The 23,423-nt window shown below is 35.5% G+C and overlaps 1 long non-coding RNA gene across 3 annotated transcripts in view; it reads right to left on the bottom strand.

Annotated features, from left to right (window-relative positions):
• LOC129058943 (uncharacterized) overlaps positions 1-23,423 on the bottom strand; it is a 110,625-nt gene that overhangs the window by 4,680 nt on the left and 82,522 nt on the right. For 2 of the 3 annotated variants that reach the window (XR_008524429.2, XR_008524427.2), the window contains exons 3-6: positions 5,154-5,257; positions 3,245-3,303; positions 1,561-1,632; positions 928-961 (exon numbers count right to left, since the gene is read on the bottom strand). This is a non-coding gene — a long non-coding RNA (uncharacterized LOC129058943). Of the gene's footprint in view, positions 1-927; positions 962-1,560; positions 1,633-3,244; positions 3,304-3,865; positions 3,937-5,153; positions 5,258-23,423 lie in introns of all 3 variants that reach the window. The other variant, XR_008524426.2, reaches the window with a different exon arrangement.

Genomic DNA, 23,423 nt, shown 5'->3' with positions numbered 1-23,423 from the left:
ACAGCGCTACTTGATTTTCACCAGAAAGACTGAACAGAATTTAATATGCAGTATTGATTACTTATTTAATAAATAAAACTCATTAGTCTACACAGAAGTAAGTAGATGGCATGTCTTTGTGTCATCTCTGACTAATAAAAGTAAGATATATTTGCTTTAAATCCTAAGACATATACATTTTGGTAGATTATAAGAGAGGCAAACTTATGTCTTGAATGGCTTTAAAAGCAGCCTGAGCAAATTATTCATGGAAATGACTAATTCTCTTTGGATGAGTTAATCTACTTCTGAATGAAGTTAATGTCTCATCATATCAAAGCCACAAATACAGGAATATCTTTTTTTTTTTAATATTGATGGCTGTTTACTTAAAAAAAATAGTTTCGAGAGGCAGGTTTTACAAGGAGGTAGCTTTCAGCCATCAAAATTTCATTTGTTACATATAAATGATTTTTAAACATGATAAGTATGATGTCTTTGAATTCTTCCTTCACTTTGATCTACCTATTTTATTAAGATTAAACACTTTTAGGATTCAAAAACGTTAATATTATAGACAGAGTTATTTTTTTATCTCCAATTATCTGACATTGTGATAACCTATAGAGGAATGTATACTGCATTTTGGTATCTGTACTAATAGAAGACAAGATTTTTTTTTTTTGTATTATTATACTTTAAGTTCTAGGGTATTTTCTAAACAAAGCAAATTCACAAAACTAGATGTTACGATGAGTCAATTCCCCAAATGTATATGGTTTCTATCAAAATTACATATAAAAATGAAGTATATATTATATGTAATATATACTTACATATGTATGCATGAATATATGTATCATTACATTACATATGCTGTGGGTACTATGCTTACTACCTGGGTGATGTGGTCATTCATACACTAACCCTCAGTGACACGCAACTTACCCATGCAAGAAACCTGAAAATATGCCCTCTGAACCTAAAATGAAAGTCAAGAGAAAAAAATAAAAAGAAAGCAAATTGAAACCAGATCTACAAAATAAAGTCTAACTCTAAGATAAAAGAGAGAGAGAGAGAACCTCAAAATAGCCAAGTAAGCAGCACTAGTAATCATGGCAAGCAAATTCAAGAGCAATGAGTGAAATTGGCAGGAATTCTGTAGACTGCATTAGTGGGTAAGTACAAGTTACTATTATTATTATCATTATTATTCTTATTATTGCAGTAAATTCCTGAGCATTACGGAAGTGCCTATAAACTTAGTTTCTAGATATATCTTCCAAGACAGTTTTTCACATTGGGGAGAGACTTCCTGTGGAGTAATCACAGTAAAGTAAGATAGTTACAGTAGAGGTAAAGGAAAGAGAGGGTCTAAATGAAAATGGGGAGGAGAATAAGGTATGAAAATCTCAGAAAACAAAGCACCATGGAAGTCAAATGAAAACAACAGAAGAGGACATTTGTGAAGCTAGAAAAGCCATCTAAACCAAACCTTTTAAAGATTTTTGGACTACTCTCATAAAAAAGCAACATAAAAGTATTAAGATTCAATCTTAAGAATCATAATAATATTCTTACCAAAGGTGAAAGAATATGAGAAAGACATTCCCATTATTCAGGTTATAACTGTAATGTACTAATTCAAGTAAGCTGAAAGACATTGAAAATATAACAAAGAACATAAAATAACATCATATTAGCGTGGGCTGCCATAACAAAATATCATAGACTGGGTAGATTAAACAACAGAATTTTTTTTTTTTTTTTTTGAGACGGAGATTCACTCTGTCGCCCAGGCTGGAGTGCAGTGGAGCGATCTCGGCTCACTGCAACTCCGCCTCCCGGGTTCAAGCGATTCTCCTGCCACAGCCTCCTGAGTAGCTGGGACTACAGACGCCCACCACCACGCCCGGCCAAATATTTTGTGTGTGTTTTAGTAGAGACGGGGTTTCACCATGTTGCCCAGGTTGGTCGCGAACTCCTGAGCTCAGGCAATCCACCCGCATCAGCCTCCCAAAATGATGGAGAATTTTTTTTTTTTTAACAGGTTGGAAGCTGGATGTCTGAGAACAGGGTGCCAGTATAGTCAGGCTCTGGTAAAGTCCCATTTCCCAGCTTGTAGATGTCTGTCTTCTCACTGTGTCCTCACATGGCAGAGAGAGAGAGGGAGAGACAGAGAGAGAGAGCGATCGATCTAGTCTCTTTCCATCTTATAGAAAAACTAATCCCACTATGGAGCCCCCACCTTCATGATCTCATCTAAACCTAACTAGCCCCCCAAAGCTGCACCTCTGAATTCCATCACATTGGGAATTAGGGCTTAAGCCTATGTATTTGGAAGGGCCAACAACATCTAGTCTATAACACTGATAAATCTGAATTGGATAAAAAATAACAAGTGAAGTTACAAAAATCAGAAAAAAATTAAAATTAAGAAAACCTAATTTTATAAATATGGTCTTATGTAGAATAAACACAGGAGTGAATAAACAAAACAAAAAATCACCAAAACAAATACAATGCTAAAAGTAGAACTATTTTAATTTAATTTTACTATTTATTTTTATTTTTTAGAGATGGGTCTGGCTCTGTCACTCAAGCTGGAGTTCAGTGGCACAATCACAGCTCACTCCAGCCTTGAACTCTTGGACTCAAGCGATCCACTTGCTTCAGCCTTGCAAATAGCTGGGACTACTGGAGTATACCACAACACCCAGATAATTTTTAAAATGATCAGCTACGTCCAACCTTCAAACATCCAGTAAAATTAAAACTGAGAATTCAATTCAATTTGATGAAATGGAAGTCTTCTCCATTTTATCTTTTAAATTATATTATAAAAATAAATTGATCAAAAATAAACTTTCCTTATCAAATTTTACTGATGTGTTTGTATACTATGTTGAAGTTAGATTAAGCCCAACTTCTCAGAAGCACATATTTTACATACTATAATCTAGTAAAAAACATTTTCAATCACATTTCACACATCCAACTTTACCAACCTTCCTCAAATTTATCTGTTTTCAAAATGCATTTACCATAAAAGTAAATATATCATATATTTTTTATTTGATGATTACTCCAGTTAACACCATTATTTATTAAATTTAGTTAAATAAAATTTAAGAAAATATTTTATATTAATTTTACTGCATTGATACCAAGTCAGACATTGTTTATAAAATAACTCTAGGGAGAACACTTATTTGATAATTACTATCTACTTTTAAGAAATATAAATATGTTTTAAAATGTATACTTGCAATTAGACGCAAATGCAAGTGACGATGGCAGAAAGCATAATACTCTGCATAGAAGCTGTAATTAGAGTAGCAGAATGTGAGTAGATGAAAAAAACTTTCAAATAAGGTGCTAATACAACCACAGATTTGAAATTTTGCTAATAAGTCCCTGAACTGCATCAGTACCAGAATAAGACAATTATAGACTTTATCAAAGTGTATACTTAAAACTTGGCATTAAAAAGAAGGTCATATCACTAACTTTGACAATTATTGCTAGCATGAAATATGCTTTGTCCTTAATTTCTCTATAGCTTCTTGATTTCTGATGAAAAATCACCAAGATTTTTCTAGAACATGACTTTGGGCATTAATCATCCTTTTGTTTAATGGCCAAGTATATATTTCTCAAGAAAATGTGAAAAGGTATCTCTTATTTATTGAATTTGTCCATGTTGATTACTGAATGTTCAAATTTGCTTTAAAACTGATAGATTATCACTGAAAATTAAAATGATTTCACTAATAAAGCCTAAGATAAGAGTGAACTCCTATTCTAGATTTTGAATTTGTTTAATAAAGGCTAAAATGTGAATTCATTTGGTGGAATCGTGCTATACAAAACTTGTCCATCTTACCTGGAGAGTAATTTATTCACTATGTGATTTTGGAGGATTCATTTAGTTTCACTTATTCTCAGCTTCTTCTTCTATAATTAGACAATAATTTTTTAATTACCCTGTATGTTTTAATGGAATTAAATAATTATACTTAATACAGTCACTACAGAGCCTGGGAAATAAGATGATCAGTAAGTTCTCTAATTTCCTCCTCCACTAATTGTGCTTAAATATTTAATGCATCTGTGGGATGGAATGTGTTTTCCCCATTTGCATTTTATTTCATGTGAAGAGAGTTCTATTTGTTTAACTCTCTTGGCCTTTCTGCCCAGAGGACTTGGTATTCCTTAAGTCATTGGTACATTTGAGAAGAAAGGATAGAGCATGCTCTGTCCAGCTCCTCCTCTCTGTCTGGAATAATTTACCTAAAGGCAAGTTGAGATTTACTTTGTCCCTCTGCTGCAGCCCTTCCAGGTGGAGAGGTTGTCCCAGGCCAGCATGACTTTGTATGTGCCCTTCTGTATAAGTCTGGGATTCAGTATTAGAAAACCTACTACCTACATAAACTCCATCTCCTCTAACCTAGCCTTTTCCACAATAAAAATATACATGTATTTTATTTTCTATTTACTTTAATACTTTTCCTTATTTATTTTATTTTTATTTTTATTTTTTTAGACGAAGTTTCACTCTTGTTGCCCAGGCTGGAGTGCAATGGTGAAATCTCAGCTCACCACAACCTCTGCCTCCCAGGTGCAAGCAAGTCTCCTGCCTCAGCCTCCTGAGTAGCTGGGATTACAGGCATGTATCACCACGCCCAGCTAATTTTGTATTTTTAGTTGAGATGGGATTTCTCCCAGTTGGTCAGGCTGGTCTCGAACTCCTGACCTCAGGTGATCCGCCCGCTTCGGCCTCCCAAAGTGCTGGGATTACAGGCCTGAGCCACCATGCCCGGCCCTTATTTCTTACTTTGTATAGAACCCAGGTGGGAAAGAGGGTTGCTATTTGGTGGATTTCCTCAGAGACCTCAGCCATCTCCAGCTATCATTGCCATTGGTCACTATTTGGACCTTGGAAGTTAATAAATGCTGATACAATAATGTGACTCAACTCATACGTCATTCTTCAAAATTGCAAGTCACGAAGTTTAAGTCTTGTTTGCCATTTATTTCCCTTATCAATGCAACAAAGGAATCATCACAAGGCGGGTGACTAGGGCCTGAGAATTATCACTTCTGAATTTCCCGCCAATTTGAGGAATTATTTCATCAGCTATTGCCCATCAGCAAAAAATAAACATACTTACCTCCCCAGCCTCTCATTTTTCAGCCCTCCTTTCCCAAAATTGGGGAAAATTGAGTCAAAAACAGGCAATAATATTGATACAACAGAGTGTTTACATTGGTTGCTCTGGGAAAAATAGAACAGATAGAACAGAGAAAAACAAATGTAAATGATTAACCATATTTCAGCCAGTAAGATATTTTTGTTTCTTAAATATTCTCACAATTCTACATTTACATAAATGTGTTGTTGCATATTGTCCTGTTTTATAAGGTCTCTCTAATTTAAATTGTGAGAATACTATTTATTTTTAATTCTACTTCTTCCAAAAATATTTCCTGATGCTTATAATGTAATGCTGCTACTTCCTCATATATATTTTTCCTTTTACAATCTCATGAAGCAGCAACTATCATAAAAGCTAACTTGCCCATACTAGAAATCCTATCAATTTCTTGGATAAGCATTACCTTGTAGGTGTTATTAAAGAAAATGTTTTTGCAGAATACATATGGCATTGTTTCACTCCTTTTAATAGAGATGATATCTTTGCTACTACAAAATAAGTCCAGCAAATCTAATGATTATATATAAGATGTCTTTGGAAAATATTTTAATGACTGCTCTTCAGAAATCAATCTTCATATGTCACAAGTAAAATTCCAATTTTCTAAAGTGTGAGAAATTACTAAGCTTATGAAACAGAAAGATAAGGACTGAACAGCAAGGTTATAATTTCCAATATTTTAAATAAATATTGTAGGTAGAAAAAAGTCAGGTAATTTTGATTGTAAATGTCACTTGAAATAGATAGTGGCATTTGCTAAAAGATTTTCCTGATACCCACATAAGCATTTTAATAATAATAAAAAAGTTCCTTGGATTTCATGCCCTATATTAAATTGTTAAATATTGATGAATAACTTACAAATTTTGACTGTCATTTGGTACTTCTCCTGGGCACTAGAGGCAACAAAAGCTTATACCTCTTTTTCTTAATATCCAACTGGAAAAAATGGTTGCTTTTAAAATGGACCATATATGCAAAATATGTCGTCTCTCTCTCTCTCTCTCTCTTTATTTCTTTCGATGGAGTCTCGCTCTGTTGCCCAGGCTGGAGTGCAAGCTCTGCCTCCCAGGTTCACGCCATTCTCCTGCCTCAGCCTCTCGACTAGCTGGGACTACACGCGCCCGCCACCACACCCGGCTAATTTTTTGTATTTTAACTAGAGACGGGGTTTCACCGTGTTAACCAGGATGGTCTCAATCTCCTGACCTCGTGATCTGCCCGCCTCGGCCTCCCAAAGTGCTGGGATTACAGGTGTGAGCCACTGCCCCGGCCGGGAAGGTTTTTTAGAGATGAATGAGGAAATAACAGATTTTCCAAATAATAGAAAATAAGAGTCAATTTTATTGAAGGACATAACATTGCATGTCCCAAAACAGAAATTAATTTGTTTTAGTAATCTAAGAAATGTGCAATTTGTTTCTTTTTTAAAAAATTAAACTTTGATAGATAAAATGTTTACTGATATTTGGGCATTGTAATAAATCTAAAATGACAAAAAAAATTCCAATTATTGGCTGTTATAACTGATTTTTGGAATGGCATATTTCACACTGAAAATGTGGTTCACTAGTCCTACTGTTAATTTGTGACATGTAGCAGGTACATAAATGAGTTCTAGCAGCCTTTGAAGGCACATAAGGGCCAACTAAGCACACAATTTAGTAGCATATTTAAACAAACTAAATAAGTTTACCAAGCCTAGGAAGAATGTAAGCAGGGAATGATTAATAATACCATGTTAAGAATCTGAATTTATTAACCACCCTGATAAAAATAGTTTCATCCCTTTTTCACCAAATAAGTCAAGAATTTTGACTTTTTTAAATAGGAATATTCCCTTTTATTTTTCTTTAAAGGTTTTGATAATGTAATAGCCAGACTCTCTAGAAAATAAAACAGGACTAAAATGGTGCAAGTTTTTAGTATATGAGCTGTATATATGTGTTTTGAATGAAACTCTTTGAGTTTTTCTATCAGCTAGCTGGTAGCTACTATCCCCCTGCTGCTGACAGAGGGCCAGACAAAAGAGCAGCAGCAGGGGATCCACATTGTGGGTCCCTTCAGGGGCCTGCTGTCAGGGGTCAGATTTCGGGCACAGCTTCAATGACACACCACAGTGTGAAAGTTGAAGAGTTGCTAGTTCTTCCAGACCCTGGGGGGTACACAGCATGCTACACACAGAGGTCAGAGAGTGCTGATGGAGAGAGAAGAGAGCGCAGCAACTAGCGGTATAGATGAGGGACTAGAGCTTGGGTCACTTTAAGTTCCCAGAATCCCTAAGAGAAGTACAATTAGCACTAAATTTAGAAGATTGTTTATTAAAGACTGTGCCTCTGTATCATGATAATTTTGAAGTGATCAGAAGAGTCAACATGCCTGAATGGTCCCTCTAAAGGAACCAAATGCTGAATGGTCCTTCTAAAGGAAGCAGCAGAAAAGCTGGGAGCTTGGCATGCTGGGTGGGAGAGATGTCTCTAAGTTCTTATGTCTTGCCACCAGCTTGAGCCAGGTAGGGTGGTGTGGAACTGGAAAGTGCATCAAAGGTGACTGAGCCCTGACTCTAGCACAAGAAAGCAAAGCTTCCATTCAAAATGAATGTGGATATTCTCACTTATAACTGGAAGCTAAACATTGGGTACTCATGGAAACTGGAAGCTAAACATTGGGTACTCATGGACGTGAAGCTGGCAACAATAGACACTGAGGACCGCTAGACAGGAGAAGTAGGGAGGGGGCAAGGATTGAAAAACGAACTGTTGGGTGCTATGCTCACTACCTGGGTAAGAGGATCAGCCCTACCCCAAAGCTCAGCATTACATGATATACCCAGTAACAAACCTGCATGTGTACCCCTAGAATCTAAAATAAAAGTCAAAGTTATTTTTAAAAAATGATGCCAAGGCAACATAAAATTACAAGCATTTACTAAAATATGTTTTTCTTATTTCTTTTAAGGAAACCACTTCAGAAATTAACTGAAAACATGTCCTATATACTATTCTGTGCACATGTGAAAACTTTTCTAAATCGTTGCTTGCATTCCAACACTTATGTTTTGCACTGGTCATTGTCACCTCTTCTCCAAATACATTGATCTCAGTAAAATTTTAAACAGTTGATTAAAGCTTTGGGAAATTAATTTCTATATGAATGTTGCTTATTGAAAACAATCCTAATTTTCTTATTTTTATCAGTATAAGATTTCAGTACACTTGTTGGAAATCTTATTTGAAATTTCAGCAATCATTCATTCACTTCTCTAGTTGCTGAAAACTTGAATACGCAAGCAAGTACAATTAGCACTAAATTTAGAAGATCGTTTATTAAAGATTCTAACTTTGTATCATGATAATTTTGAAGTGACCAGAAGAGTCAACATATAGCTAAGCCCAAAATATTTTACCAAAATACTAAAAAATAGACACATTCTTAGGTTTGCTTTCTCTATTTCTTTCCTTTGTTCTTTACCCATGCTTATATATAAATATGTGTGTGTGATATTAGTTACTCTTTATGAAACATTTTCTATGTGCCCAGAATGATTGTAAGAGCTTCATATGTATTAACATATTTAATTCTATCAATATCCTAGGAAGTATTTCTCTCTGTTTTACAGATGAATGAACTCAGGCTTGGAAACGTTAATTGACTTGCCCAATATTACACAATATTACGTCTCCATTCACCATCACCTACAAGTGTTTACTCCATTTTAGTCAGCTGCTGATTTTTTAGCACTCATAATTGAAAGCATTTATCTGAGCGCTTATGGGGATGTATCAGATTATTTAAGAAAAATATATAGAATTGCTTCCTGGCTGGATCAGAAATTGGGTCTTGAGAAAGAATAAAAGAAATTAACCAAACTATTTGGTTCGAAGTCCAGAGATACTTTGCTAATAAGAATGGTCCGGTTTTGAGAAAGGCCAACTCTCCAACAGAGGAAAGTGAGGCTTAAAGGAAAACGGTAAAATAATACACAGTGTAACTGATTCAATCGGAACTTCTGGTAGAGAAAGTGAGACCAGTCCCATCACTCTCCCCTAAGGAATCTTATACTACTAATATACCATTGGTATACTGGCCATCAGTAAGTATTTATTGAACAAATGAATAACAAATAAATCAATCAATAAGCTTAGCATTGGTATAAACTGGACTACTTTGTTACTTTAAATTAAAGAAGAGAATTAAAATGAGTATTCTATTGGCTTGATCTTCTTTGCTGATATCATTTGCATTTTTGTATAATTGATTTAATAATACTGAGTCATTTTAATCAAAAACTATTCAGCATTCACACATCAAACCAAAAACAATGTTACATATTGGGAGTGAAAAGTTAAATAAACTCTGATTTGGTCTTTGAATATTTTCAAATCTACAGGTGGAGAGAAATGTGTAAATCAAAAATTAACAATGGTATGATTGGTGTCACAACACAGCAAGCAGAGAGTAAAATGGGAACAAGAAGAGTATCTAATGAGCATCAGGGGATTTTGATGAAAAATACTGGGAAATATGGCGGAGTTGAATCATTTAGGATGATTGAGAGGAAGTAAGTAAAGATGAAAGGACAAGACAGATAGAAACCCTATGATTTGTTCTACAAACATTTCAGGAAAATTTAATTGAGTGGGGCTTGAATGCTTGAGAAATAGAATAAACTACAACAGAAGATAGAAAAGGAAGTGAAGACAGACGGTAGAATATCTTAAGTGCTAACTTATCTAATGAGTTTGAACATTATCCTGAACATCCTATGGACAGCAATTGCATTGTTTCAAAATGGAATATTATTATCTGATTGATGAGAATGATAAACAGCTATGTATTTTAAGTAATTATGTCATCAAGCAGTGCAGATGCTAAAACAGTATGCATTATCTATCAATAGAATTATGAATAATCTTACAAGAATTCTGGTTACTTTTGTAACTTTACCATTCTATTGAAATCTTATTAATCAGGTCTGTAAATTCCTGTACAATACTAAAAGCAGAGAGCACAAAGGAAATTGAGAAGCAGCCAGGTATTACTATAGAACTCAAATTTGGATGAGGATTTTTTCTTAATGTAAGTCACTAATTTGTCACAAAGATCCAAAAGGAGGAAGCTTATTTAGTAAAAAAAACTCTGTTAATTTGAGGAGTTCAATTATCACTTTATATTCATTTTCCAGTTTCTTGCTTCAAAGAATATCTATTTCCTCATAAGCCTGTTTAAAGCATTAATATGCTTAAAACCTGTTCATAATAGAATATGTAGATGGTCTCCGAAGCAATCTACCACATTCAAACTCAATACTCATATTAATTTTCTCAAGACTCTTGAACATGTTATAGTGTTAATTATGTCTATTAATGTATCATTTACTTTGAAATAATATGTATGTTTTCTTCTAAAATAGAAACTCTTAGTTTCGCTTAGCAGAGTTCTATTTCAGTAAGCCTTTCTGATCTAATGACTCTGATTTTTCTTGGAAATAATAGGTTTACTTGTACAATGAATAGTAACACATATGTTTAATGCAGATAACTGGCTGCTTATCAAATTGGTTCTAATTAGACATTTTGCATTATAGGATTAATATGAGCACTGTTGGGATAGGACAAAAAAGTGCATAAATTTTCCAAGTGAGGGCCGGGCATGGTGGCTCACGACTGTAATCCCAGCACTTTGGGAAGCCACCGGTGGGTGGATCATGAGGTCAGAATTTCGAGACCAGCCTGACCAATATAGTGAAACCCTGTCTCTACTAAAAATACAAAAATTAGCCAGGGTTGGTGGCACATGCCACTAATCCCCGCTACTCAGGAGGCTGAGGCAGGATAATTGCTTGAACTCGGAAGGCGGAGACTGCAGTGAGCTGAGATCATGCCACTGAACTGCAGCCTGGACAACAGAGCGAGACTCCGTCTCAAAAAAAAAAAAATCTCAAGTGAGAATAAATTTATAAAGGTGACGTTTTCTGTTTCACGCTAGCTTTGTACCATTTGCCAAATGCTAATGACTGCAGGTGCACAATTGGGCTTTGAAAGCATCTGCCTGGCAAACAGATATGATGGGTTTTGGGTGGAAAATAACAGATATGATGGGATTGGAGAGAAATATATTTTTAAATTGCATTCTATTTCCAAATAGTTGTCATACTAAATAAATATATGAACACTTGTGAAATTCCCCAAGTAATAGACTCCAGTGCTAAGCTAAATTTATAGGTTCAAAATGGTGTTTTTCCAGCTTGCTATTTATTGTATACTAGCATAAGGAAAACTTGGTTGATTCATCTGTGTGATGCCATCACTCTTATTTCACTCATCTATTTTTCCTTGTATTTTTTGGAGGTTAAACATCAGGATTCCTGATTAATGTTCAGTATCATGAATACAAGGCTAAATCAGTTTCCCAAAATTTATGCTTTCTCTTTTAACAGTTCAATCAATTATGTGTATAATTTTACTTACATCATGTTATATTAAGATATATTTCTACTATGGCTGAAGAATTATTACCTGATCATTTATTTTTACTTAGAAAAGGCTAGACGCTTAACTCTCCATTGTATTAAACTCTATCTGCCCACAACTCCTTGGATATCACCACATATTCTTCTATATTGTGACTTTTCCAAAAATATCCTTGTAACTATCTTTCCAATGTGATGTCTAAAAGATAAATGATGAATCTTTTAATTACCTATGTGTGGTGTATATCATTCTGGCAAGGGTAAATGGCTAAGCAATGCTGGTGCTAGGCCTGGAGTAGATGGAATTTGGAAATCTCAGAGTCTGTATCAGCAGCACGTGGACAGGTCACCTATTGCTCATCATCCTCTGAGACAGTGCACAGCTATTAACAGGACCAGACAAGACACTTGGGGAATTTTAAAAGAAACCCCAACTTTTGGCTGTGGAGCTTTGAAACTGCATAATCACGGATGAACCAACCCTGCCTCATGTCATCAGGAGCCAGTGCACATATGATAACACAACATGAAGAACTTCGGCTCTAGCCTTATTCTGCCAGACCAGCATCAGTCCTTTCAGTGGCATAATCCAGGGGCTGGGTTCTAAGCATTTTGTTTGCAGCTGAATGGTATGGCATTATTTGTCACATCTCTGCTTGTGGTTGGGAAAAGTTCTGTCCCTTACCCTTTTCCTCATGATGGAGACAGGGCTAGGGAAGGGCGTGATCCAAACTTTGTAGTAAAACAGGGATCAATGCCCAGTGCTGTACTAAAGCTTGTTTTCATGCACTTATGCAAGAGACCAATTTCATTCCTGGGAGCCCAATTAGCAACGGTTTGGTCTTGAAGAAATATTTTCCTACTATACAGTAAGATGCCACATTTGTAAATTATAAAATACCACATACGATATATGTTGCATATATGGAGTAAATTTATTTTATCTCAATTGGCAATCCTCCTGTAACCACTTGTCAAATAGTCTATTCATAAAAATAATCTATTTGTTTTACAATATCTTTTTCTGTCAAATACCAAGTTTCCATGCATATGTAAAGGTGTGTATCTTCTTCCATTGATCCATTTGCCTAATCCTGTGTCAATGCCACAAGCCATCGTTGTAGATCATTTAATTACTCCCATTACATGGACAAAATTAAACAATAATGTTCTTCAAAAGCTTTTAAAATGATTTGAATTATGCATACATGCAGGACAATAGCAAAACATTATGACAAAAATTCAAATTTACTAAGGAAAACATGATGACAATAGCAAACAATACAAAGCATTAATATTTGATCTCAAATATATCATACACTATTTTCTAAAAAAATAGTGTCTTTTCTTTCCCCAACTACATTTTAGGTTGTAATTTATTGCCTACAATAATCTCTTGAGTCATTAATGTTCTGTGTTAAGAAAGTATCAAAAGATGCTTTGGGGAAAATGCATTTATATGTGAATTACACTAAGCAAAAAAAAAAAAAATGGAAAGTTCAGAGCTACAAAGAGGCTAAAACAGGAAATATTTAATTTTTAGGAAAAAGCCACTTTATTCTATTTGATAAAACTTGTGTTTCTAGAAATGGCTAAAACTTAGTAAAAGAAATCTACAATGTGAGGAAATGCTTGAGTGAGAGAGATTGATGGAAAATTAAGCATGTGACCACCATGTAGGTAAAAATTTTAACTATATTCTTAATAGTCAAAGGTTGAATATTATGGTACATATTATATAATTTTGAAATTATTATTCATGATTTAGTTACTCAGAATTCTTCAACCAAGTCACTTAAACATAAGAGGGGTAATCTGGGCATAGTGAGATATTAGGTAAAAAGGTATAGGTTTATGTCTTCTCCTCTAATGTAGCTCTTTCTTGGGCAGCATCAGAAGCCAGCTTTAACTGGTATGGTAAAGAGTATTTAATGAGCACTCAATTCAATAGTTCTCATTAACTTTTATATCTTAATAACCCTGATAACAGCAACAACTGGTGTCTAATCCTTCTCTTAAAACACCTCCAATTTATTTCTAAATGGCTTCAATAGATACATTTCTAATCTAAAGATGGACTACGTCACTTAAATAATTAAAATCCTTTATTTTTTTCTCATCACCCGAATGTTAATATACAAACACTTTGGTACAACATACCATACCACATCCTGTACTTATCTGCCTAAAATAATCCCCACCCACCCCCAACAGACACACACACACACACACACACACACTTACAGTCAGTCCCCAATAAGCATTGTATTATGAAACAATATGGAACCATGTGAGTCCCATCCTGCACTGGGAATACTGTAGCGAAAAGGACAAAAATTTCTGTGCTTACTCTTTTACATTTTAGTGGAGGAGGATAACAAAAATCAAGATGAGTAAGTAAAATATATTGTATAATATTTATAAGGTATATGGTATATGGTATAATAGATGTTAGGCCATACTTGCATTATTATAAAGAAATACCTGGAACTGGGTAATTTACAAAGAAAAGAGGTTTAATTGGCTCACAGTTCTGCAGGCTTTACAGGAAGCATGGTACTAACATCTGCTTGGCTTCTAGGGAGGCCTCAGGAAGCTTACAATCATGGCAGAAAGTGAAGAGGGGGAGGCCTATCACGTGGAAAAAGCAGGAGCTTTGTGTGGGGACAAATACCCAAACTATATCATATTATATAAAAAGGAGAAAAATAAATAGGGACAAGATAAAAAGTATTGTTGTGGGTTGTAATTTTTTATACATTGGCCAGAGAAGACCTCACAGATGAACAATTTAAATAAAAATATGAAGGAGGTCAGGCATTAATTTTTATAATTCTCTTGAGGAAGAGTCTTCTAGGCAGAGAGAACATCAAGTGTGATGGAGAATGATAAGAGATGACTGTGCTGGGAAACCTCTTCCAATACTGCCACAACCAAGACATTATCTAACCTTTATTTCTGTTTTAAAATTTACCTTAGGCAATTCTTCCAATTGGAAGACTTACTGGCTATTTACTAAAGTTTGGTACAGGTGATATTTCTTGGCATTGTAACAGTAGATTCTATATCACAACACTTAAAGCACACTGTACTTTACATGTTTCATTTTACATGTTTGTTGAGTTATCCATCCTCTACACAGGAAACATTGACTATTTATGTGAATCTGTTTGCAATTGCTGCAGTATTTTAGTCAAATTCAAAAGTGCTTCTCTAATTTTGTTTCCGAAGGTTATATTGACCTTTCCTTTATGTTACATAAATAACCTAAATCTGTCTTTCATTAGTAAATCTAGTCTGTGTTGCAAAGTTAAGTGTTAGCATTTTTCCACTTCTGTATACTAGTATATTTATATGTTTTTGTTGTTGATAAAATATTTTATAATTATTACTCTTTCCAGCATAAATCACAACTATGGAAAGACCAACTTCCATATATTATTTGTGATTTAGTTACTCGAATAAAGGATTTTAATTATGGAAGTGATGTAGTCCATCTTTAGATTAGAAATGCATCTATTGAAGCCATTTAGAAATAAATTGGAGGTGTTTTAAGAGAAGACTTAGTTGTAAAGGCAGTGAAGGGTAGTCTTTAATAATACAGGACCTTGAGGTAAAATTCTTGGTCTCTAATTATAGCTTTTCTATGTGCTAGCTGTAGTTTAAGGAGTTACTTATGTACCTCATTGTTTCAGATTCCTCATCTCTAAATTTAAAATAATTCAATAATAGAATCTTATACTTAATATGGGCCAGGCGTTGTTTTAGGCACCTCATATTTATTAACCCACGCATTTTTCACATCATTTATATTTGTAAAACTTTTGGAGTTATGGTTAAGTTACAATACCTATTAAGTTAGGTGCCATTACATTCAATGGCAAAAACTGCCATTACTTTGGCACCAACCTAATAGAAAAGTGCACATAAAATAAATTGTTGTGGATTTCCTAAAATATGTATACATTCAAAGGTCTACTCTTAAAGTTTTTTTAAATCAACATCAGTTATACCCATGTTCTACCACAAATATTCATCCTCTGGAAATGAAGATTGTGGTTCTTACTATATTTCTTAAAGCAGTGTTTCACTCTTGTCCTGGGATTTTCTCCAGCTCTCCCACATTCATTCTGGCACTTGTTGATATTATCATAAATTGTCAAGATAAGGTTTTTAAGGAAATAAAGACTCATATTCATTCCTCAAGTGATCCTTATGTCGAACATTAATTTTGTTAAAATATTGTAATTGTCCAGCAATTCTCCCAAGAAAAACAATTACATATTTTGCACACCCAGGTAATGAAAACCATTCCTCTGTTTGCTAATAGTAATTTTAAGTTTCCATCAACTTAAGACTCATTTCATTCACAGAGATATAAACAAATTAATTTTTAAGCAGAGAAACGTAGTAATTATTTCTATATCACCTGATTTCAGCTGGCTTCCTGGAAAACATTAGTAAGAACATGGAATCATGGAATGAATAAACTACTCAATGAGATGATGAGATAATTCTTAATGGCATTTTAGATCAGCCATAAAATTTGACCAAAAATGTAGGTCCTTATTATGCAAGGAAGTAGCGTAAGCTAAATTACATAGGTAGAGTTTTCCAGGGAGATTAGAAAAGCTACAAGTATCCACATATGATGCTAGGGTACCAGCAGAGCAACAAAAAGTGTCATCCATAGAGTAATACAGATCCAAGAATTGTTTGAATGTTATGAAGAGATAAAAAGTTTCTTCTGGCCGTGCACTGTGGCTCACGCCTGTAATCCCAGCACTTTGGGCAGCCAAGGTGGGTGGATCACGAGGTCAAGAGATGGAGACTATCCTGGCCAACATGGTGAAAATCCGTCTCTACTTAAAATACAAAAAAATTAGCTGGGCGTGATGGTGCACACCTGTACTCCCAGCTACTCGGGAGGCTGAGGCAGGAGAATCACTAGAACGTGGGAGGCAGAGGTTGCAGTGAGCTGAGATCGCACCACTGCATTCCAGCCTGGCAACAGAGCGAGACTCCGTCTCAAAAAAAAAAAAAAAAAAATGGATCTAGAACTAGAAATTCCATTTGACCCAGCCATCCCATTACTGGGTATATACCCAAAGGACTATAAATCATGCTGCTATAAAGACACATGCACACGTATGTTTATTGCGGCATTATTCACAATAGCAAAGACTTGGAACCAACCCAAATGTCCAACAATGATAGACTGGATTAAGAAAATGTGGCACATATACACCATGGAATACTATGCAGCCATAAAAAATGATGAGTTCATGTCCTTTGTAGGGACATGGATGAAATTGGAAATCATCATTCTCAGTAAACTATCGCAAGAACAAAAAACCAAACACCGCATATTCTCTCTCATAGGTGGGAATTGAACAATGAGAACACATGGACACAGGAAGGGGAACATCACGCTTCGGGGACTGTTGTGGGGTGGGGGGAGGGGGGAGGGATAGCATTGGGAGATATACCTAATGCTAGATGACGAGTTGGTGGGTGCAGCGCACCAGCATGGCACATGTATACATATGTAACTTACCTGCACGTTGCGCACATGTACCATAGAGCCTAAAGTATAATAATAATAATAATAATAATAATAAATAAAAAAATAAAAATTAAAAAAAAATTCCTTGAATTAAGTTAATGCACTGCTTCATTTATCAAGAAAGCCTTGCTTTGAAAATACAATGGAAGCTTAACTAAAGACAGTGCATTATAAAGTGTTTGATTTACATTTTGATTCAAGCTCTTCGTCTCACCAATCACAGATAACACTTTGATATCAACACTTAACTAGAACTGGTGTAGAGAAAATATAGAAAACAGTGAATTATAAATTTGTAACGTTAAATGATACCCTGGGTTTAAATGACTAGCTCAAAAGTTAGAAAGGCCTTAATAAATGCTATTCACATTGCTATAAACAGTATAACCATATAATTCAAGTGATTTTGAATGGCTCATATATAGCAAATGTTATAGGAGGAATGGCAGAGATGGAAAATACCTGCTGGAAATTACAAGAAAGGTAGGTGGGAAAGAAAGGACGATGAAAGTTGGAGTGAAAATGAAAGGACAGATTTGATAAACAATACAAGTAGATAATCAAGTGTTTGAAGAAATTAATTGACATTGATGCTATTTTAATTTATTCATTGGGGTAAATTTTATTCAAATGTGCTAATAAAGCATGTTGTTATCAAAAACAGCTATAACACACAAATATATATATATAAACAAAAATAATGCATAATAGATGTTACACAATTTAGTTTTTCTGCTTGAAAGGGAACTAATCCATCAACAGTTACAAGGAAATCTGAGTTTATAAGGAAATACAGCAATGAAAATACAATGTTAACTATATGTGAAAACATAAATATTTTTGTCAACCTGTGCATTACAAGTTAGCTTGTGTAAAGCCATATGAGGCCGATTCCACACATGTAACTAAACATCTACTTAGGTATAACTAACACAAGTTTTATAAAAATCTAGGTTGATTATACTTGAAAACATTTTAAGAGAATGTTTATCATGATATACTTTGAAATAAAGGCCAGAAGAAGTTGGTCTTTCCGTAGTTGTGATTTATGCTGGAAGGAGTAATAAATAGAACATATTTTATCAACAACAAAAGCATGTAAATATACTAGTATATAGAAATGCAAAAAGTGCTAACACTTAACTTTGCAACACAGACTAGTTTTACTAATGAAAGACAGACTTAGGTTATTTATGTAACATGAAGGAAAGGTCAATATAACCTTCAGAAACAAAATTAGAAAAGTACTTTTGAATTTTACTGAAACACTACAGCAATTGCAAACAGAATGATGATAAATTATGTTTCTTAAATCTAAGTGTTGCAATTATGAGATTCTTAGAACAGTCTTAGAAATGATAGATTTAATGTTCTGCTACACAGAAGACAATATAAAAGCACTAAGCTGGCAAAGCTTTTCCACTTTGAATTTCCTTTTCCCTTTTCAGAAACAATTGACAATAAGCATGGCGATCCCTGAGGACAGTTTGGAAACATCATAATTTCTGAAGTACTTTTTGAATTTCAAAGAAGAAATGATGGAAAAGAAAATGTGCATACATTATATAACACAATGACAAGTTTTGCTCCCACATTGGAACATCCATCAAAAATTACAGTTTCATAATACATCCATTGGGGTTTGACTGTGGAGTACTGTCTTTTAAAAAAGGGAAAAGCAGACAAGGTGAAAAAAAGATTCAATTCCTAGGAGAATTTAGCTTCTATGAACTCTGGAAATAAGACAACAAAATTGTGGCTCAAAGAAGTAATGTCACAAATATTTTTACTAATAATCTGAAGAAATTAATGTTATATAATGTTTATGCATTTTATTTAAACACAATTAAAAAGAGCCTGGATAACTGCAAATGACACGTATCATGCATATGAAATTTTGCTTCCAAATGTATGATGGTCAGAATTCTAAATTTATATATATACAAGTACATGTAGGTTACAAGGTTATGTAACATATTATATAATATATAAATATAATATTATATAATATGTAATATTATAATATATAATGATATTAAAATAATATATAATAATATAAATATTGTATTATTATAGGATATAATATGATATTATATATTATATAGCAATATCTATAAGTTAATGTAACAATGTAACATTCCTCAGGCTTCAAAACATTCCATTTGGATAAAAGGAAAGCCGTTCATCAAGGTAGAAATTACAAAAGAGAATTTGATCTAATAATTACAAAATGTGAAGTACTGTGGGCATAGAACAAGAATTTGAGTTCATGTTCAAAAATTACTTTCAAAGAGGAATGAAAATTGTCTAGTCAAACATTTCATTAAAAAGTGTATTTTTCTCCAACACATGAAATGATACCATCTTAATCCAGGGAGATTTGATTCTTTTGCAGCTTCAAACAAGATTAAAAGGGTTGTCCTATTACAATCAAGTTCTATTAAGTTTGTTAATATTCATGCCATCTTGAAAAGTTTTAAGAAAAGTGAATTTTGTCTCATTGCTGGGAAAATTTAATCTAGTTTCAAAAATAACTTGTCTATTCAGATTTACATTAATACCAAGGATCCGAAGTACTCAGATATTTTAATATATAAAATGTCCTTTAAGCAATGAAATATCAGAGACTCTCAAATTTCTAAATAATTTAGAAATTTTTTTGTTTTGAATACAAAGATTTCTCCTGTTGAAAGAGATTTGCTTTTCTTTCAAATATTTATTTTTTTAATGTTCTAGCTCTAAATTAAAGAAATGGGGGAGGAGCCAAGATGGCCGAATAGGAACAGCTCCGGTCTACAGCTCCCAGCGCGAGCGACGCAGAAGACGGGTGATTTCTGCATTTCCATCTGAGGTACCGTGTTCATCTCACTAGGGAGTGCCAGACAGTGGGCGCAGGTCAGTGGGTGAGCGCACCGTGCACCAGCCGAAGCAGGGGTGAGGCATTGCCTCACTCGGGAAGCGCAAGGGGTCAGGGAGTTCCCCTTCCAGAGGTGACAGACGGCACCTGGAAAATCGGGCCACTCCCACCCGAATACTGTGCTTTTCCGACGGGCTTAGGAAACGGTGCCCCAGGAGAGTATAGCCCGCACCTGGCTCAGAGGGTCCTACGCCCACGGAGTCTCGCTGATTGCTAGCACAGCAGTCTGAGATCAAGCAGCAAGTCGGCAGCGAGGCTGGGGGAGGGGCGCCTGCCATTGCCCAGGCTCGCTTAGGTAAACAAAGCAGCCTGGAAGCTTGAACTGGGTGGAGCCCACCACAGCTCAAGGAGGCCTGCCTGCCTCTGTAGGCTCCACCTCTGGGGGCAGGGCACAGACAAACAAAAAGACAGCAGTAACCTCTGCAGACTTAAATGTCCCTGTCTGACAGCTGTGAGGAGAGCAGTGGTTCTCCCAGCACACAGCTGGAGATCTGAGAACGGGCTGACTGCCTCCTCAAGTGGGTCCCTGACCCCTGACCCCCGAGCAGCCTAACTGGGAGGCACCCCCCAGCAGGGGCAGACTGACACCTCACACGGCCCGCCAGGTACTCCAACAGACCTGCAGCTGAGGGTTCTGTCTGTTAGAAGGAAAACTAACAGAAAGGACATCCACACCAAAAACCCATCTGTACATCACCATCATCAAAGACCAAAAGTAGATAAAACCACAAAGATGGGGAAAAAACAGAGCAGAAAAACTGGAAACTCTAAAAACCAGAGTACCTCTCCTCCTCCAAAGGAACGCAGTTCCTCACCAGCAACGGAACAAAGCTGGACGGAGAATGACTTTGACGAGCTGAGAGAAGAAGGCTTCAGACGATCAAATTACTCCGAGCTACGGGAGGATATTCAATCCAAAGGCAAAGAAGTTGAAAACTTTGAAAAAAATTTAGAAGAATGTATAACAAGAATAACCAATACAGAGAAGTGCTTAAAGGAGCTGATGGAGCTGAAAACCAAGGCTCGAGAACTACGTGAAGAATGCAGAAGCCTCAGGAGCCGATGCGATCAAATGGAAGAAAGGGTATCAGCCCTGGAAGATGAAATGAATGAAATGAAGCGAGAAGGGAAGTTTAGAGAAAAAAGAATAAAAAGAAACGAGCAAAGCCTCCAAGAAATGTGGGACTATGTGAAAAGACCAAATCTACGTCTGATTGGTGTACCTGAAAGTGATGGGGAGAATGGAAACAAGTTGGAAAACACTCTGCAGGATATTATCCAGGAGAACTTCCCCAATCTAGCAAGGCAGGCCAACATTCAAATTCAGGAAATACAGAGAACGCCACAAAGATACTCTTCGAGAAGAGCAACTCCAAGACACATAATTGTCAGATTCACCAAAGTTGAAATGAAGGAAAAAATGTTAAGGGCAGCCAGAGAGAAAGGACGGGTTACCATCAAAGGGAAGCCCATCAGACTAACAGCGGATCTCTCGGCAGAAACCCTACAAGCCAGAAGAGAGTGGGGGCCAGTATTCAACATTCTTAAAGAAAAGAATTTTCAACCCAGAATTTCATATCCTGCCAAACTAAGCTTCATAAGTGAAGGAGAAATAAAATACTTTACAGACAAGCAAATGCTGAGAGATTTTGTCACCACCAGGCCTGCCCTAAAAGAGCTCTTGAAGGAAGCGCTAAACATGGAAAGGCACAACCGGTACCAGCCACTGCAAAATCATACCGAAATGTAAAGACCATTGAGACTAGGAAGAGACTGCATCAACTAATGAGCAAAACATCGAGCTAACATCATAATGACAGGATCAAATTCACACATAACAATATTAACTTTAAATGTAAATGGACTAAATGGTCCAATTAAAAGACACAGACTGGCAAATTGGATAAAGACTCAAGACCCATCAGTGTGCTGTATTCAGGAAACCCATCTCACGTGCAGAGACACACATAGGCTCAAAATAAAAGGATGGAGGAAGATCTACCAAGCAAATGGAAAACAAAAAAAGGCAGGGGTTGCAATCCTAGTCTCTGATAAAACAGACTTTAAACCAACAAAGATCAAAAGAGACAAAGAAGGCCATTACATAATGGTAAAGGGATTAATTCAACAAGAAGAGCTAACTATCCTAAATATATATGCACCCAATACAGGAGCACCCAGATTCATAAAGCAAGTCCTGACTGACCTACAAAGAGACTTAGACTCCCACACATTAATAATGGGAGATTTTAACACCCCACTGTCAACATTAGACAGATCAACGAGACAGAAAGTCAACAAGGATACCCAGGAATTGAACTCAGCTCTGCACCAAGCAGACCTAATAGACATCTACAGAACTCTCCACCCCAAATCAACAGAATATACATTTTTTTCAGCACCACACCACACCTATTCCAAAATCGACCATATCCTTGGAAGTAAAGCTCTCCTCAATAAATGTAAAAGAACAGAAATTGTAACAAACTATCTCTCAGATCACAGTGCAATCAAGCTAGAACTCAGGATTAAGAATCTCACTCAAAACCGCTCAACTACGTGGAAACTGAACAACCTGCTCCTGAATGACTACTGGGTACATAACGAAATGAAGGCAGAAATAAAGATGTTCTTTGAAACCAACGAGAACCAAGACACAACATACCAGAATCTCTGGGATGCATTCAAAGCAGTGTGTAGAGGGAAATTTATAGCACTAAATGCCCACAAGAGAAAGCAGGAAAGATCCAAAATTGACACCCTAACATCACAATTAAAAGAACTAGAAAAGCAAGAGCAAACACATTCAAAAGCTAGCAGAAGGCAAGAAATAACTAAAATCAGAGCAGAACTGAAGGAAATAGAGACACAAAAAACCCTTCAAAAAATAAATGAATCCAGGAGCTGGTTTTTTGAAAGGATCAACAAAATTGATAGACCGCTAGCAAGATTAATAAAGAAAAAAAGAGAGAAGAATCAAATAGATGCAATAAAAAATGATAAAGGGGATATCACCACTGATCCCACAGAAATACAAACTACCATCAGAGAATATTACAAACACCTCTATGCAAATAAACTAGAAAATCTAGAAGAAATGGATAAATTCCTCAACACATACACCCTCCCAAGACTAAACCAAGAAGAAGTTCAATCTCTGAATAGAACAATAACAGGAGCTGAAATTATGGCAATAATCAATAGCTTACCAACCAAAAAAAGTCCAGGACCAGATGGGTTCACAGCCGAATTCTACCAGAGGTACAAGGA

This window comes from Pongo abelii, chromosome 3 (genome assembly GCF_028885655.2).
Source record: "Pongo abelii isolate AG06213 chromosome 3, NHGRI_mPonAbe1-v2.0_pri, whole genome shotgun sequence".
In the NCBI taxonomy this organism is placed as follows: domain Eukaryota; kingdom Metazoa; phylum Chordata; class Mammalia; order Primates; family Hominidae; genus Pongo; species Pongo abelii.
This window is presented reverse-complemented; position numbering and strand designations above follow the sequence as displayed.